This window comes from Scyliorhinus canicula, chromosome 8 (assembly GCF_902713615.1).
Source record: "Scyliorhinus canicula chromosome 8, sScyCan1.1, whole genome shotgun sequence".
Taxonomy (NCBI): Eukaryota; Metazoa; Chordata; class Chondrichthyes; order Carcharhiniformes; family Scyliorhinidae; genus Scyliorhinus; species Scyliorhinus canicula.
Genome location: NC_052153.1, coordinates 178166575 through 178186291, shown reverse-complemented (window position 1 = coordinate 178186291; position 19717 = coordinate 178166575). Strand labels below are relative to the sequence as shown.

General features: G+C 46.9%; 1 protein-coding gene across 1 annotated transcript in view; it reads right to left on the bottom strand.

Moving 5' to 3' along the window:
• Positions 1-19717, bottom strand: part of LOC119970709 (proteolipid protein DM beta) — a 268190-nt gene that overhangs the window by 1115 nt on the left and 247358 nt on the right. The window lies entirely within an intron of this gene.

Genomic DNA, 19717 nt, shown 5'->3' with positions numbered 1-19717 from the left:
ATGTATCCATACAGATGCCTCTTAAATGTTGCTAATGTGCCTGCTTCCACCACATCCTCTGTTAGCACGTTCCAGGCTCTCACCGCTCTCTGCGTGAAAAACGTACCCCGCACATCTCCTTTGAACTTTCCCCCTCTCACCTTGAACTTGTGCCCCCTTGTAATTGATACTCCCAGCCTTGGAAAAAGCCTCTGACTATACACCCTGTACATACCTCTCATAATTTTGTAGACCTCATCAAGTCTTCCCTCAGCGGCCGTCTTTCCAGTGAAAACAATCCTAGTATATTCAATTTATTCAACCTCTCCAACACCCTAGAGAGCAGGCAACATCCTGGTGATGCAACCATCAATTCACGCAAAACAGAGTGTAGATGTAAACTGTGGCTTTAATCGACGAGAACAATGCCTGCCTGCGACTGCTATGCTACTGAGAGCTACCTACAGGGATACTGCTCTTTATACCTCCCCTCAGGTGGTGGAGCCAGGGGCGGAGCCCACAAAGGCACCAACATGATACATCACAGGTAATACCTTACAATGGTCCATAGGTGGAGACCTCCTGGGCAACAGCATGGTACAGTTACATATATGATGAATGGTTACTGCAATACCTTCACCACATTCACCCCCTGTTAAAAAAATGAAGTCCGGCGGGGGTGTAGGGTTCACAAGTTCCGCCTGACCGGCGCCCGGATCGTGCGCTGTGATTGCCGAAGCTCTGGTATCTCAGCTGGCCTGGGTGTTGAATTTATCCGTGTGGGCATGGGTAGTGAAGTTGCCAGTGCCGGTACAGACGCGGACACCGGGAGCGTGTCTTCTGGAGCTTCATTCCTGTGGGTCGGTGAAGGGGAATGGGGGGCGGGAGGGGATGCGGGTGCCATGTAGGGGCGGGGCGCTGGTCAGCGTAGGTTTGGCGGGGTAAGTTGGGGTGGCAGTGGTAGTGGAAACGCGGGTGCCAGGTCCCGGAGGGAAACCGTATCCTGTCGGCCGTCGGGGTGTTCTATGTTTACGTTCTGGGGGTTGGTGTGTATGAGCTGGACCCTTTCGACCAGGGAGTCAGACTTATGGCTCCTGATGTGTTTGTGGAGTAGGACGGGCCCCGGTGTCATCAGCCAGGACGGAAGCGAGGCCCCGGAGGTGGATTTCCTGGGGAAAACAAACAGGCGGTCTGGGAGATTCCTAGATCATAGGGCCAGGAGGACGGCCTTCATGACCATCGCGTTCTCCCTCTCCACCTGCCCGTTGCACTTGCACGCCCAGATCCCTCTGCATGTTAATGTTCCAAAGGGTTCTGCCATTTACAGTATAATTGATACCTCCTGAACTCCATCTGCCATTTCTGTGCCCAAGTCTCCAATCTATTTATACCCTGTTGTACCTTTAAAAATCCTTGGTACTGTCCAGCAACTCCCGCCAATCTTTGTGTCATCCGCAAACTTATTGATCAGACCACCCACATTTTCCTCCAGGTCATTTATATATACTACAAACAACAGAGGTCCCAGCATTGATCCCTGCGGAACACCACTTGCTAGATCTCCATTCAGAAAAACACCCTTCCAACCACCGATACTCTCTGTCTTCTATAACCGAGCTAGTTCTGTTTCCATGTAGCCAGCCCACCCCGAATCCCATGTGAGTTTAATTTTTGTACCAAACTTCCAAGTGGGACCTTGTAAAAACGCCTTACTAAAGTCCATATAAACTACATCCACAAGCCTTCCCTCAACAATTTCTTTGTCACTTCTTCAAAAAACTCAATCAAGTTGGTGAGACATGACCTTCCCCTCACAAAACCATGCTGCCCATCACAAACTAATCCATTTTCCTCCAAATGCGCATATATTCTGTCCCTCATTATCTTGAACAAAAGCTTCCCCACAACTGGTGTCAGGCTCACCAGCCTATAATTTGCTGGATTGTCCCTGCTTCCTTTCTTAAACAAGGGAATAAAATTGGCTATTTTCCAGTCCTCTGGAATCTCACCCAGGTCAAAGAGGATGTGACAATATCTGTTAAGGTCCCAGCTATTTCTCCCCTTGCCGCCCGCTGTAACCTGGGATAGATCCCAGTCGCCCTCGAGGACTTGTCTATCTTAATTCAATTTAGGATGCTCAACACTTCCTCCTTTGATACAGTGACGTTCTCAAGATAGTTCACACACCTATCTCTGATCTCAATATCTGTCCTTCTCCCTAGTGAATACTGATACAAAGTACACATTAAGGATTTCATCCACTTCCTGTGGGTCCATGCATTGTCCTTAAGTGGGCCTACTCTTTCTCTTGCTACCCTCTTGCTTCTAATATATGCATCAAAAGCCTGGTATTCTCCTTGACCATGTTTGCCAAAGACATTTCATGGCCCCTTTTAGCCCTCCTAATTCCATGTTTAAGTTCCTCCCTAATTTCACTGTACTCCTCAAGGGCTTTGTCAGTTTTTAGATGCCTAGGCCTATCTTATGCTTCCTTTTTCCTTTTGACTAAGCTTCCCTTGTTATTCATGGTTCCCAAATCCTGCCATTCCTATCCTTAATTTTTGCAGGGACATGCCTGTCCTGCCCTTCAATCAACTGGCTTTTAAAAGCCTCCCACATGTCAGAAGTGGTTTTGCCCTCAAATAGCCGCTCGTAATCCACTTCGACAATTCCTGCCTAATTTGGATGTAATTTGCCCTCGCCCAATGAAGCACCCTTGTAGAAGTGGATTTCATTTGGAACTTCGCTGATAGGGTTAATATAACAGTTCTGAAAAGCTCTGTGAAAGAGATGTCAACAGGTCAAGGGATGAAATAAAGGGAGTGTGTCTGACCGGCATCTGTGAAAGCAAAGATGTCAGAAGGTTATGGGATGGAATATAGGGAGTGTGACTTTGGTACTAATTAATGTTCTGACCGCATCTGTGAAAGCAGAGAGGTCAAAAAGTCAAAGAATGGAATGAATGGGAACCGTTACTTTATTGCAGAGATAACGTAATTAAGCTCGTTTGACCAGTTGGAACAAATAAACATTGAAATGTAAAAGGAAGGGCCTTGGAATGAGATAAGCCATATGGCCATGGGATAAGAAAGACCTTTGTGAACAGCATTAATAGTGACTTGTGCTAATGATTATGTCAAAAATAACCTCCCGACCTCGAAGAATAATTCCAGATATGTACATGTTCTGGATCCTTGCCAAATCATTGGTGTATCTAGGAATTTAAGGGGACCACCTCTAAGCTGAGATTGTATAAAGAGACCGTCCATATTTTGGACTTTGGCACTTCTCGAAGGTGGTTACCCGACTGCTTAGAGATTTGTCCCGGCCGTAAATAAACGAATATTCGTTACTGACGTGTTCGAGTGTTTTACTTCTGGACTGACGATCAGATACGTGAAAGCGCAATTCACACCCTCACCACTCTTGTCCTTATCCATGACTACTCGAAATGTTACGGAATTATGGTCGCTAAACCCAAAATGCTCCCCCACTGAAACATCAATCACTTGGCTTATTCCCCAACACCAAGTCTAGTATGGCCCCTTCTCTGGTTGGCTTGTCAACATACTTTATAAAGAAGCCTTCCTGGACACATCTAACAAATTTTCTCCATCCGAGCCCCTGGCAGTAAGGGATTCCCAGTCAATATAATCGCCCATCACAACTACCCTGCTTTTTTCAAACCTTTTCAGTATCTGACTACTAGCTGCTCCTCTGTCTCCTGTGGGCTGTAGGGAGATCTATAGTACACTCCCAACATTGTGATTTCACCCTTCTTCTTCCTGAGCTCCACCCATAATGCCTCACTACAAGATCACTCCAATGTGTCCTCCCTCAACACAGCTGTGGTGTGCTCCCTAATCGGCAATGCAAGTCCCCCACCTCTTTTGTTTACCCTTCTGTCCCGACTAAAACAACAATATCCCGGAATGTTAAACTGCAGTCCTGACCCTTCTTTAACCATCTCTCCATAATTGCAATTACATCATAGTTCCATGCAGTAACCCAGGCTCTCAGTTCATCTGTCTTACCTGTTATACATCTTGCATTGAGACAAACCCACTCCAGACCTACAGTCTCACTGAGCCCTGTGGCTTCCCTCTGTCTGCTCTTACTTTGCGTTATGTTTATCTCAGTCTCACTTTTTTCCCCCAGTCTCCACACTTACTGGCCCGCTGTTCTGGTTCCCAGCCCCCAAGAATGCAGTAAATGTGGTAAACCACTGTTGCACCTCTATTAGACGATGTATGGTAGGACCTGTACTCCAGGTACGTTGGTAGTCCCTGCCTGCTGGCTCCGCCCAGTAGGCAGAGTATAAATATGTGTGTCCTCCATGCTGCAGCCATTTCGCCAGCTACTGTGGGATGCCACACATCTTAGAGCAATAAAGCCTCAGTTGTATCCAACTCAAATTTTTGTGCAATTGATCGTGCATCAATAACCTGCACAGAAAAACAGGTTCGGGGAATTATAGGGATTCAAGGAAAGGGTTAACAGGCTGGGTGCCTCGATGGAGTGATAGAAACATAATAGCCAAAGGTTTCACAGAGAAGGAAATGCTCTCTGACTTAACGGCAATGGTGCCAGAGGCCCGGATCTGGAAGTTCTGCCTCCAAACCCGGCCTCTGCCATTTTTGCTGGGGATGTTTTGTGTGTGGGGGTTAAAGGGGGGAATGGGGGCAGATTCTGATGTACACACCTATGGTTCATGGAGGCAACTGCACAGGTAGCTGCTTCAGTCAGATCTGATTTTGGCTGTTGGGATTTCCAAATCATAAGTCCAGAACTATTTTAAAATTAGAGGACACCATTTTAGGAGAGAGATGAAGAGACCTTTTTGGGCAGGATTTACCGACCAACCCATCACGTGTTTTTCGGCGTCGTGGATGGCCCGCTAGTGGATCTACCGACCCGCCGTTGTCAATGGTATTTCCAGGTGGCAGCTCCCCTCATCGCTGGGAAATCTATGCGCCAGCATGGGACTGGAATTTCCCGCCGTCGTGAACATCGCTAAATCCCGCCCTTTTTCTCCCACAGGGTTGGGTGACTTCGGAACTCTCTGCTGCAGGAGGCGGTGAAGGTGGGGTCATTGGATATTTTTAATGGAGGCAGATAGATTTGTGTTCGGCAAGGGAATCAAAGGTTATCCTTTGCCTCTGCCTTAAAAATATTCAATGAGCTTCACCCCCACCCCCTTCTGAGGCAGAGAGTTCGAGAGTCCCACAATTCCCTGTGAGAGACCAGTTTCAGCAGGTGAAGATCTAAAGCTGCCAGGGTTAGTTGGAGGGGTAGGGTGTCCTTTTGTGGAATTAAAGTATCCTTTTGGAAACCATCTCAAGAAATTTGGGAGGGGTCAGGTGCCCATTGGGATTGTTGAAAGTAGACATGAACGTGTGCAAAAATTGCATAAACAAATTAGAACTTCCAAGTTGATTGGAACTATTAAAATAACTCTAAAGAAAGCTACCAGAAGATCTGCCAAATGTACATATGAACACATGAGGTAGGAGCAGAAGTAGGCTATTTGGCCTCCAGAACCTGCTTATCCATTCAATAAGATCACGGCTGATCTTTTTGTGTTTTGAATAACACACACCTGGCTGCCCTGGTAACCTTTTAGCAACTAGTTATTATTCTTCCTGCCAAAGGGAAGAACCTCACATTTTCCAATGTTATATTCCATTTCCACTTCTTTTCCCACTCTGCCTGCAACCTCCTTATGTCCACTTCACAACATAATTTCCTGCCATACCTTTGCGCCCCTCATCTAAGTAATTGATAAAAATTGTAAAAAGGTGAGACCCCGGCACAGACCCCTGCTGGCCTCTATTCATCACATCTTGCCAATCAAAAATGACCCGTTTATGCATACTATTTATTTTCTGCCAGCCAGCCAATCTCCTATCCATATGAATATGGTACCACCCTACACCATAAGCTTTTACTTTCCGCAATAACCTTTGATGTGGCACCTTATCAAATGTCTTCTGGAAAATCCAAATGTCGAGAACTGTCAAGATAACTGTTCAGAGAAGTAGCAAGATGTCAAGGCATTTAAATGCTGTACCCTTTAAATATTATTAAAACCAGGAGTAGCATGTGGCACAGTGGATAACACTGGGACTTCAACGTTGAGGACCCAGGTTCGAATCCCGGCCCTGGGTCACTGTCCGTGTGGAGATTGCACATTCTCCCGTGCCGGCATGGGTTTCACCCCCACAACCCAAAGATGTGCAGGTTAGATGGATTGGACATGCTAAATTGCCCCTGAATTGGGAAAAAAAAATTGGGTACTCTAAATTTAAAAGAAAAAAATATTATTAAAAGCTATCTACGGAATTAAAAAGTGCTTGCTATTTCACTCAATCAGCTGACATAAGCCATCAGCGTAGGATTAGTGCTGCATGAAAGACTTAATAAACTCTCATTGTCACAGTGGGGTGCATGTCGGTTCACAGTTTGATTGATAGCTCCTGGTGGTTACAAACACTTTGAAGAGGGACTATGAATAAAACGGTTTGTTTTTCTAAGGGAGTAAAATAAGTTAAATGTAGTGAATCATTTATTCGAAATGAGTGTTTTCTTTTGAAATAGGGCATTCATCAACAGACACTTAGAATGTTTTACAATTCTCAGCATAGATCCTGAGGTCTTCACATGGTGGATACGGAGTGAGTTGACATGTGTAAGGGCAAAGAGTGGTTTGTGGGAGGCATGGGTTTGGCATAAACAGGCATGAAGGTCCATGGGCGGGGCAGGTAGGTGGCATGAGGTGGTATAGGTTGGCATGCATGGGGCATGGGGAGGGCATAACTTTTGCCCAACCTGCTTCAGCATCCGACAACCTTTGAATTCATCCTACCGTCGCATGTCAGGAATCCTGAAGTTCTGGCACAGCTTTTTTCGTGTCGGGTTTGCTAAGATGGGAATTTTCCTGACTCTGCACTCCTGGCATAAGAGAAAACAAGCAAACACTCAGGCCGAAGCCTCCTCTTGTGGGGAAGACCATCACCGGAGGCCATCAGTATAATATTGGCACCCAGAAACTCAACAGGGAATTCAAAAGAAGCTTCTTTACTCAAAGAACGGTGAGAATGTGGTACCCTCTACCACAGGGAATGGTAGAAGCAAATACTATTGATACTTTTAAGGGGGTTTCCCACAAGCATCTGAGGGAATAAAAACTGAAAGTTCTGAAAAGAAAACGCCTGGCAACAACTGTGGGGAGAGAAACAGAGTCAACTTTTAGAATTGGAAGGAGATAGAGTGTCATTTCTATCTGCTTTCAGTTTTGAAGATGAGTCTTAGAATCAAAGATTCCCTACAGTGCAGAAGGAGGCCATGTGGCCCATCAAGTCTGTACCGACCATCTGAAAGAGCACCCCACCTAGGTCCACTCCCCCGCCCTACACCTGTAACCCCATGATCTCACCTAACCTTTGGGCAATTTAGGCAACCTTTGGACACTAAGCGACAACCTAGCATGACCAATCCACCTAACATGCACATCTTTGGACTGAGGGAGGAAACCGGAGCACCCGGAGGAAACCCACGCAGACAGAGGGAGAATATGCAAAAACTCCACACAGACGGTCACCCGGGGTCGGAATCGAACCCGGGTCTCTGGCGCTGTGAGGCAGCAATGCTAACTACTGTGCCACCGTGCCGATTATACATACTCAAAATGTTAACTCTATTTCTCTCTCCACAGAGACCGCCCAGAGCCTGCCGCATTTTTCCAGCATTTTCTGGGTTTTTTTTGTTCTGCAATATTTTGTTTCTATTTAAGCAGATGGGGGAAAAGGGAATAGAGATTTACAATGGTCGTGTTAGATGAGAAAAGAAGAGAGGAGACACAAATGGAGCATGCACACTGGCATGGCCTTGTTGGAGTGAATGGGCTGTTTCTAGGCCGTGCACCCTACTCTCGTGATGACCTTTTGAAATGAAAGCATTCAATCTTGGCACTCCTGCAGAATAATAGGAAAACTGGTTCAAGCTAGCGCTCCCCTTCACAGTAACCTCCCGATGTCAGAGCCATGACCTGGAGATAGTGAACTGGCCTCAAACAGGCAGCTCACCCGGAGTCTGCACCACCAGAGATAAGTGGGGTATTGCGGGCAGGGGAGAGTAGGTGTGGTGGCATGTGGGTGTGGGGAATGGGGGGTGGGGGGGGGTTAGTTGCTTGGGGGGTTTTGGGGGACATGCTCACCGAGTCAATGGTACAGCAGAACCAGGAAAAAAAAAGGAATAATAAAAGACTTTAAACACATAGTAAAGAAAAAAAAAAGGTTCACAGAGTAGACATGTATCAATAGGCAAGAAGGGTCAAAAATCACTCAGAAATATGAGTAGGCTCATTGAATAGAAACAAGGATCTCTGATGATGCTAATCTTCCATTTTATATAATGGGTAATTGCACGATTTGCCACGCAAATTTAACATTCCAATTATTCTCTCCAATCTCTTCATTCCGAGTGCTCTTCAGGAACAACAGAGATGAATTCCAACCTCTCTTTTTAATTGAACGTGCATCCATTCCTAAATGATCCCACCCCTGATTCTAGCTCAAGTTCTGCACATGGCCATTTACTTAAAATGATCACCAAACCTTGACTTTGGGTTGCCAGGAGCGATGCCTGTGAAACTGAAGCACCAGTCAGGCAGGTTGTGAATGATTTCAGCGCAGGATTACATGAACGAGATCATCAATTGCAACCAATTGCTTTGCTTTTAAAAAAAACAGATCTGCTCTCAGTTGTAGGTCAGGCCTTGCCAATTGCTTGGAATCTGAAGAGCGACAGTTGATGGGACTATTTGAGGCCTACTCAATAATAGTGGTCCCAATAACAAGCATCAGTTTGGAATCAAGCTGCCATATATATGAATTAGGTGCCGAAGGCTATGAGGAACTATTGGGTTGTGTTTTCTGGTAGGCTGTAGCATCGTGGGCAATGACTTACAACCATTGGCGTGGCGGTGGATGACACCATATCCCACTGAGTCAGCTGGTATGCCTATTTACAACGCTGATCAGGGTCCAATGGCATATTTGGTATCCTAACTGTCTCCATCCCTGCCACCACTGCTCACCCTCATCACCCACCCCCCACCCCGATTTAGTCTTGCATTTTATTAGGTGGCGAGGAGCAAGAACGATCCCCCTCAGGTTTCACATTGGCAGCTGCCATTCTGCTCCTGTGTCTGTTTCAGTTGTGTCAGCAATGGGCAGCACAGTAGCACACGTGGATAGCACTGTGGCATCACAGCGCCAGGGTCCCAGGTTCGATTCCCTGCTGGGTCACTGTCTGTACGGAGTTAGCACGTACTCACCGTGTCTACGTAGGTTTCCTCCGGGTGCTCCGGTTTCCTCCCACAGTCCAACGACGTGCAGGTTAGGTGGATTGGCCATGATAAATTGCCCTTAGTGACCAAAACGTTTAGGAGGAGTTATGGGGTTATGGGGATAGGGAGGAAGTGAGGGCTTAAGTGGGTCTGTGCAAACTCGATGGGTCGATTGGCCTCCTTCTGCACTGTATGTTCTATGTATCTATATATCCAGGCTCATATCCGTATTCCACCAATATTTACATGGGCTGGTTTAGCTCACTGGGCTAAATCGCCGGCTTTTAAAGCAGACCAAGCAGACCAGCAGCACGGTTCGATTCCCGTACCAGCCTCCCCGGACAGGCGCCGGAATGTGGCGACTAGGGGCTTTTCACAGTAACTTCATTGAAGCCTACTCGTGACAATAAGCGATTTTCATTTCATTTCATTTTCATGGGCGTTGTTTGCTAAACCAGACAATGACCTGACTGAAACGAAAGGGAAAATGCTGGAGAATCTCAGCAGGTCTGGCAGCATCTGTAGGGAGAGAAAAGAGTTAACGTTTTGAGTGCGATAACCCTTTGTCAAAGCTTTGACATAGAGTCATCGGACTCGAAACGTTAGCTCTTTTCCCTCCCTACAGATGCTGCCAGACTTGCTGAGATTTTCCAGCATTTACCTTTTCGTTTCAGATTCCAGCATCCACAGTAATTTGCTTTTATCCAATGACCTGACTGAAATGGTAGTCCTGAGAATAAAAATGAGGATAAATGGAAATAATCTAAAAATAAGTCTTGAAGATTTCAAGTGATGTTGCCTTGACCAAAGGTCCTGCAAATTTCCACCACTGACATTTGCTGTGGAATTGGCTGAAATTTCATTTCGGAAGATCTGGAGGCAAGGAATTATGTCATTTACGAAGTGAGAAAACCCAAAAAGAAAATGCTCCTCGCTTTTTCTTGGATGATCTACCCATGAGTTTGATACTCCTATGCATTCAGCAGTCTGAAGGGATGATTCAGTGTTTCCTTGTTCTAACCTCAGATGCATCTCGAGCAATGAACTGCGTAAATGATTGTTGGTGCACTTCCTCTGGAGTTTCCACCAATCTCCCACTTGTGGTGGACGATTGTAAGAATAGCCACGGAAAACTTTGGCGGTGTGGGTGTTGGTCAGCGAGGAGGAGAGTGAGAGGTGAATTTTACAGCACCCAAGCCTATTGTATTGCAGACAGTTGGGTAAAATCGGTGGGTTGCTGGCCCACCATCCTTCCATCTACCTCCCGAGCTGCCTGCATAATTTATTTAAATTCTTTCATGGGGTATGGGTGTCACTAGCTAGGATCATTTATTCCCCATCCCTACTAATATTATGGTGAGGTGAGTTATCAGTCAGCTCACTTGCCCTTCAACTCATTGCGGCCCTTAAGTGACCAATTAATGGTCTCTTTCCACATCTGCTGCCATAATGTAGTGGGGAAAGATGGAAGGAAAATGGCCAGCTCTGTACATCACCATTTTAGGTGAAAAGATGCGAATGAAAGGGATGTACCGTGAAGGGTGCTCTGTGCCTACCGTGGCCCTCCACCCCAGCTCCAAGAAGATACCCACCCTTTGTGCCCACCTGGCCTCAAGAACCTATTCAGATTGGCTGGCAGCCTTCGAGGATGGGACTTCCTTTTCCTGAGAGGTGGAAACCCTAGTCTGACTTTGTTAAGTTCGCACCCGAGCATAGTATTGCTGCGAGGCAGCCATTTTATTGTAAAGTCGGTCGATTTGCTTCCCCTTGTCAAATTCAGCCCTGGCATCTCACTTTTTGCTTTAGGCCTTCAACATCTCCCCCTTGTACACACTAAATTTTTCATTCTTTGCATTCAGTGAGCATTTTGCTTCATTTGGAAGGAGATTCAATATTTAGCAGTCTGTGTGTCTGCAGCTGTCACCATAGCAACTGACATACTGCAATCAGCTCCATTGCAAGAAATAAGAAACAACAATTAACAGCAAATGTTTTCTCCGAGAAGTGGGTTGTCTGTGTAAGTGGAAGTGGATCGTCGATGATTCTAATCGTTAAACATCACAGACTCTATTTGCATATTTCAGTTCCTATCCAAGCTTGATACTGGACTCGACCTCTGAAACCAGCTTCTCCAGAGCCATACTGGACAGCAGCCATCTTTGACAGACGGTAGTGATGAGGGTAGATGAGTAACTCCTCAACTTTGAGGCCATTCAGGCTCTCATCATTGGCCAGCATCAAATCTAATAATATTGATGGGCAATTGGAGGGGATTCCTGATTCACAATAAATTGAGGTAACAATGCTCAGTTGGGGCAAGTGAAGTGTTTGTATGAAAAAGCTAACATCTGCTAAAATAGTGAAATATTTCTGCACCTTAGGGATCATTGATGTCCTTGGAATTCAGCGTACAGTTCGGGGTCACCACAGTATAAAAAGGATACACTTTAACCTCTCCTGTTGGGGAATCAGGGGCTGAATTCTCTGTTTCGCGACATCGGAAAATTAAATCGCGATCTGGCGGTGAATCGCGCAAAATTGAAAAATCGAGGTTCATGCCCAGCGTCGATTCCGACACCATGATCCGGTCCCTCGCTGGCAGCGATTTCAATGTTTGGGGCCTTGTCGGTGGATCCATGTAAAGCAATCATTTGCTTAGATTTAAATATCATTAGCAGCTTAGACACAGTATGCTCCACACTTCTGCGTGCTCCACCCCTCTCAGCCAGAAGCATCGCGGGTGTGAATTAGTGCAAGTATTGACAAGCCACGGTTGAGTAGGAGTGGGAGGCTAACAAAACTGTGAAAACCCTCAAAAATTGTCAGGCTTGGGTGGGGGGTGTGTGGGCGGGGGGTAATGGGCAGTAGCAGGGAATGACCTGGTGCCAGGTCCATGGACTTGGGGTGTCCACCTCAGGATCGGGGTGGCCTGGCTCAGACCACCATCGCTGTTCATTACAGGCCCCGGGCTGTTGACTCTGGTGTGGAAAGTGCTGCCTGTGTCCTTTGAATGCTCAGGGAGCCTCTGGTCATCTGGGTGCCCACCCAGGCTGCCCCCGAGGACGTGGCCAAGCTCAATAGGGGCCCACCAGGTATTGGAACTCGTCAGAAGGGCTGCCCCATGGCAGAGGAAGCAGAGGTTCAGCAGACCTCACCCCCAACCAGAAAACACCGGCACCCTGACCTTTGGAAACCTCCCTGGTTCTCTGCCCCTCTCAGGGCAGAGGCTTCATCAGTGAACCTCCCCTACAGATCACCAGCTGTCTCCTCCTGGTGAGGCTGGCAGCACTGACTGCCTCTGCCATCACCTTCCAGGCATTGTTTAGGAGGACAGGCTTGAGTTTGCGGCCCCCCCTGGGGAAGAGGGCTTTCCCCCTCTCCTCACTGGCATGGAGCTGTGGGTCTAACAGGGACTCCCAGCCTTGGCGGGGGGGGGTGGTCTTCTGTGAGTTATCTTCTTAGCTGCAGTGAGTGTGTGATAAGTGTAGGTCTGAAAAACAGCTCCAGCTGCCGGCCGCTTTAGCGCTTACTCCGGCTCCAGCAGTTAGAATGCCCGCTGGGTGGGAATTGCTCTCAATTCCTGCCGGGACGGTGCTGGTTCATTTGCATGTCCTGACTCGCTTACCGAAAAGCACCGCCAGGGGGAACTAAATCCCACACAATTCAGTCCTGCCGGCAACAATTTGTCTCCCAAATGGGGCATTCTGACCCGGGTTCCGGAAACACCAGTTGTCCGGAATTTCATTTTGAGCAGGCCCACGCAACCTGCAACAAATGGCGGACGAGGGAATGTGATGGCCTTCATAGTTATTCTGCTTCTACTGAGGAGTGACAGTCTTTGGCTGTTTCAGTGGGAATGTCGCAGACAAGATGGATGACAGAGAAAGAAAAGTTGGCCAAAGAGATAGGAATTGAAATTAAAAATCATAGCCTTCCTCAATGTTGATACATCACCGCTGCAAAAGGAAATTATTCTCGTTTTTTTAATTGAATGTTTAGGTCTGCCTGTAGTGCTGATTCTGGATCACGTGCAGTCACCTGTTCCTTCGATGTCATTGACAACATTTTAGGACAGTAAATGTAATCGCCCTCACAAAACCCACGGGGATGACACAATTGATCTCCTTGTGGGGCTCGTGGAATAAGAGCTCCCCGGCCGAGGGACAGAGGCCGAGCAGCCGGGGCTTGTGAACCAGGTACTTAAAAGCCCACCAGGATTGGGACCGGCATAATCGGTAGTCCTGCCTGGGACCCATGTGCTGTTTTGTAGCCTTTACTTTGTTTGCTTAAATAAAACTTCATTGTTTAACCTTCTTTGGACTCCTGAAGATATTATATTGGCGCCGAGGAATGCGATTCTGGATGGCGTTTGACTTCCTCATGCTACCAAATGGTTCCGTATGGTACCAGGTGTAGTCCCCATCAAGATCACCATCCAGGCAAATGGTCACCCACTAGAGATGGAAATAGAAACGGAGGCTGCTGTCTCAAGCATTGAACAACAAATGTACTGGAAAGTCAGTACAGGGATCCAACGCCTGGACGTAAGGGACACGAGGGCACGATTGACGAAATATACCAGAGAGCCGTTGTCCATCATTGCAACCACAATCCTGATTGCCTCTGGGTAGCAATCAGTTCGCCTGCCACAGATAGTGGTTCAGGGACTGGGATTCACTCTGTTGGTTGCAGAGGCTCTGCCAAGGTGGGCTTGCTGTCACCAGTGAAGCACCAACCAGAAGGAACCCGGTAGGGGTCTAGCGGGTAGTGTGTATATATATTGTTTGTAAATAAAACTTTGTTCTTGTTTTTACTCAATGTGGACTCGCCGTGTCCTTATTAAAATCCCCAAAACAAGATCTATCTTAATCTCCATTATTATTGACACAAGTAGGCTTACATGAACACTGAAATTAAGTTACTGTGAAAATCCCCTCGTCGCCACATTCCGGCACTTGTTCAGGTACACAGAGGGGGAATTCAGAATGTCCAATTCACCTAACAAGCACGTTTTTCGGGACTTGTGGGAGGAAACCGGAGTGCCCGGAGGAAACCCACGCAGACACGGGGAGAACGTGCAGGCTCCGCGCAGACAGTGACCCAAGCCGGGAATCAAACCTGGGACCCTGGTGCTGTGAAGCAACAGTGCCGTCTTCTGCATCATCTGCATTTAGATACAATGGCACAGCAACCTCCCTGGTACCGGTTCACTCATTGGGGGCAGCCGCCGAGAGCTCAGATGACAACGTCAGAGCAAAATATCACGAGAATCAGAAAATGGGATTCTCGCCAGCGAGATCGCATTTTCTGATTTTTTTTTCCAACCTCACCGGTAATGGCGGGAACCTCATTTAAATACATTTAAAAGTCTTCCCCGTTATACGCTCCCCCTCAGGTGAGAAATTCTGTAATGTCGACGAGGCTGACAAGAGCTATTGAAAAACAGGAAGCGTTCAAGGGGAAGCCGCTGGAGACACAAAGGTAGTATAGCTACCACAGCGGGAGGGAAGGCATGGAGGAGGGACATGCCTGGTCAATGCCATTGCCCAGGGTGGCATTCCGGGGGGGCTGTTGTGACCCTAACTTCCTCTATTGGCTGACAGCAAGAGTGATCACGGAAGGAAAACATGGAGGACAATGAAAGAGGAGGTTCCAAGGGTCTCCGCAGAATCTGTTGTTGAAATAAAAGGTTAAAGGCATCCTTTATGTGATGCAGGACGAAATAAGAGACATAACTTAAAATATGAAGCATTTACTCACACATTCACACACACACGCACAAAGGGGCTGGATTAGCACAGTGGGCTAAACAGCTGGCTTGTAATGCAGAACAATGGCAGCAGCACGGGTTCAATTCCCGCACCGGCCTCCCCGAACAGGTGGTGGAATGTGGTGACTAGGGGCTTTTTACAGTAACTTCATTGAAGCCTACTTGTGGCAATAAGTAATTATTAACACACACGACAGACGGATGCTTTCTGCTTTGGTGTGGAATTCAAGTTAGGTTTTCACTGATGCAGCTTCATTAATGGATGCTACCACTGGGTGGTGCAATTGTCCACTGGCCCTTCCTGAGTTGGGCAGTTGTATGTGAATAATTTTGGACATGTTTTCAGATCTGTTGGCTCCCGAAAGCTAAGCTGCGAAACTAATCTGGTGACTTGGAACTTGACCACATTTCTTTTACCATTGATAATACCCTCTGCTGCATTTTAGAAGCTAAAGCAGGATATTGAAGGTTAAAGATCATGGAATCCCGACAGTGCAGAAGGGGTCTGTTCGGCCCATCGAGTCTGCACCGATCCTCCAAATGTGCATCCAACAGGGCCCACTCTGCGGCCCTGTACCATAACCCCACCTAACCTTTGGACACTAAGGGACAATTTAGCATGGCCAATCCACCTAACCCGCACAGCTTTTGACTGTGGGAGGAAACCGGAGCACCCGGAGGAAACCCACGCAGACACGGGGAGAACGGGCGAACTCCACACAGACAGTGACCCAAGGTTGGAATTGATCCTGAGTCCCCGGCACTGTGCTAGCCACTGTGCTACCGTGCCGCCCCTAACATTCTTTTTTTTAAATTTAGAGTACCCAATTATTTTTTATCCAATTAAGGGGTAATTTAACGTGGCCAAGCACCTAACCTGCACATCTTTGGGTTGTGGGGGTGAAACCCACGCAGGCATGGTGAGAATGGGCAAACTCCACACGGACAGTGACCCAGGGCCGGGATTCGAACCCGGGTCTTCAGCGCCGCGCCCCTAACATATTTTGATTAAAATGAAAGTAGAAGTTTATGAAACAATGGTTTTGCCCATAAATTTAAATGGATCTGAGTGTTTGCAACATGACACAAATTGGCCAGCAAAGATATAAACAGGCAGAGAGAAATATTGGGAATATCCAGGAAGTAAAGAATCAGTAACGATATAACTAGACTAAAAGACCATATGAAATAGGAATAAAGTAGGCCCTTTGACCCCCTCGAGCCTGCTCCACCTTCAGTAGGATTTAGAAGTTATAAAATAGAAATCTTTAATTCCACTGGCATCAAATCTGTACAAACATTAATGGAAAAGCTGAATCTGGAGGAATTAAGTATTTACATTGGACATTCACGGCTGATGTTCCAGATCTATCAGGATAATGTCAGCAGGTTAACTCGTGACCTTTAATCAGCCTGGCAGCAGAGTCCCATTGGCAGAGCTCCTTTACTGATTTCCTGTGACCGCAAGGAAGCTGATTGCCTTGTCTCCCAGACGTTACATCTTCCTGTATCTCCTTAAGCTCTGGGCTGCTGCCTAAGCAGTTCACCTAATTTCTCCACAGCCCCTGCGTTCACCTGCTCGTCTTTCGCTTCCTGGTGCTCTAACCCACCATCGGATTCTTTGGTCCGCCCTATCCATGCCATGGGGCATCTCGTCGCTGCCTTGTTACCTTTTGCTCCTCTCTTTTTTCCAGACTTCCGGTCTCCCAATTTGTCCATCCCATGACCCTGACTTCCATGACTTCCGAATCCCCCCCCCCCCCGCCTACCCTGCAACTTCAAGCAACACTCTGATAGTTAGGCTCCCACCCCTGCCAGAGTCACTCAGCTCTTGGTGTCTCGTTACAACCTTGGTCCAAAACATGGGCCAAAGAGCTGTAATGAAGAGGTGAGGCGAAAGTGAGTGCCAGTCACATCAAGGCAGGTTTTTGCCGAGTGTGGCAAAACTGGAGATTGAGCAAAACTAAAGTCAATGGAATCAGGGGGAAATCTCTACTGGTGGAGGTATATCTAGAACAAAGGAAGATGGTTGTGGTTGGTAAACACCAATTTAAAAGGCTACTGCTCTGAAGTGGATACAGGAGCAAAGGGACCTGAGTGTGTATGTGGATAAGTGACAGGGCAGGTTGAGAGCAGAGTTAGCAAAGAGTACAGTATCCTAGGATTTATTAAAGGGAGCGTAAGGTACAAGAGCAGGATGGTTATGTTGAACTTGCATAAGACGTGAGTTTGGCCTCAGCTGGAGCATTGCGTCTAATTCTGGGCGCCGCACTTTCGGAAAAATGTGAAGTCATTAGAGAGAGTGCAGTTAAAATCCACGAGAATGGTTCCAGGGATAAGGAATTTCAGTTGAGAATATTGATTGGAGAGGTTGGGACTGTTTACAAACATACAAACACAGAAAATAGAAAATAGATGCAGAAGTAGGCCATTCGGCCCTACAAGTCTGCACCACCATTCAATATGATCATGGCTGATCATGCAAATTCAATATCCCACTCGTTCTTTCTCTCCATACTCTTTGATCCCTTTAGCTGCAAGGGCCATGTCCAGCTCTCTCTTGAATATAAACAACGAACTGGCCCCAACAGCTTTCTGTTGTTGAGAATTCCACAATTTCACAACTCTCTGAGAGAAGTTCTTCTTCATCTCAGTCCTGAATGGCTGACCCCTTATTCTTCGGCTGTGACCCCTAGTTCTGGATGACCCCAACATCAGGAACATTCTTCCCGCATCTAGCCTGCCTAGTCCAATCAGGATTTTATATGTTTCTGTGAGATCCCCTCTCAATCTTCCAAACCCCAGTGAGTACAAGCCCAGTCGATCCAGTCTTTCTTCATGTGTCAGTCCTGCCATCCCGGGAATTAGTCTGGTGAGCCTTCGCTGGACACCCTCAATAGCAAAAATGTCCTTACTCAAACTAGGAGACCAAAACTGCACACAATACTCAAGGTGTGACCTCACCAAGGCCCAAGTGTAACTGCAGCAAGATATCCCTGCTCCTAGACCCAAATTCTCTCGTTTTGAGGGCCAGCATGCCATTAGAACATAGAACATAGAACGATACAGCGCAGTACAGACCCTTCGGCCCTCGATGTTGCACCGACATGGAAAAAAACTAAAGGCCATCTAACCTACACTATGCCCTTATCATCCATATGCTTATCCAATAAACTTTTAAATGCCCTCAATGTTGGCGAGTTCACTACTGTTGCAGGTAGGGCATTCCACGGCCTCACCACTCTTTGCGTAAAAAACCTACCTCTGACCTCTGTCCTATATCTATTACCCCTCAATTTAAGGCTATGTCCCCTCATGCTAGCCACCCCCATCCGTGGGAGAAGGCTCTCACTGTCCACCCTATCTAACCCTCTGATCATTTTGTATGCCACTATTAGGTCACCTCTTAACCTTCTTCTCTCTAACGAAAACAACCTCAAGTCCATCAGCCTTTCCTCATAAGATTTTCCCTCCATACCAGGCAACATCCTGGTAAATCTCCTCTGCACCCGTTCCAAAGCTTCCACGTCCTTCCTATAATGAGGCGACCAGAACTGTACGCAATACTCCAAATGCGGCCGTACTAGAGTTTTGTACAACTGCAAAATGACCTCATGGCTCCGGAACTCAATCCCTCTACCAATAAAGGCCATCACACCATAGGCCTTCTTCACAACCCTATCAACCTGGGTGGCAACTTTCAGGGATCTATGTACATGGACACCGAGATCCCTCTGCTCATCCACACTACCAAGAATTTTACCATTAGCCAAATATTCCGCATTTCTGTTATTCTTTCCAAAGTGAATCACCTCACACTTCTCCACATTAAACTCCATTTGCCACCTCTCAGCCCAGCTCTGCATCTTATCTATGTCCCTCTGTAACCTGCAACATCCTTCCGCACTGTCTACAACTCCACCGACTTTAGTGTCGTCTGCAAATTTACTCACCCATCCTTCTGCGCCCTCCTCTAGGTCATTTATAAAAATGACAAACAGCAACGGCCCCAGAACAGATCCTTGTGGTACGCCACTCGTAACTGAACTCCATTCTGAACATTTTCCATCAACCACCACTCTGTCTTCTTTCAACTAGCCAATTTCTGATCCACATCTCTAAATCACCCTCAATCCCCAGCCTCCGTATTTTCTGCAATAGCCGACCGTGGGGAACCTTATCAAACGCTTTACTGAAATCCATATACACCACATCAACTGCTCTACCCTCGTCCACCTGTTCAGTCACTTTCTCAAAGAACTCGATAAGGTTTGTGAGGCATGACCTACCCTTCACAAAACCATGCTGACTATCCCTAATCATATTATTCCTATCTAGATGATTATAAATCGTATCTTTTATAATCCTCTCCAAGACTTTACCCACCACAGACGTTAGGCTCACCGGCCTATAGTTACCGGGGTTATCTCTACTTCCCTTCTTGAACAAAGGGACCACATTTGCTATCCTCCAGTCCTCTGGCACTATTCCTGTAGCCAATGATGACCTATAAATCAAAGCCAAAGGCTCAGCAATCTCTTCCCTAGCTTCCCAGAGAATCCTAGGATAAATCCCATCAGGCCCCAGGGACTTATCTATTTTCACCTTGTCCAGAATTG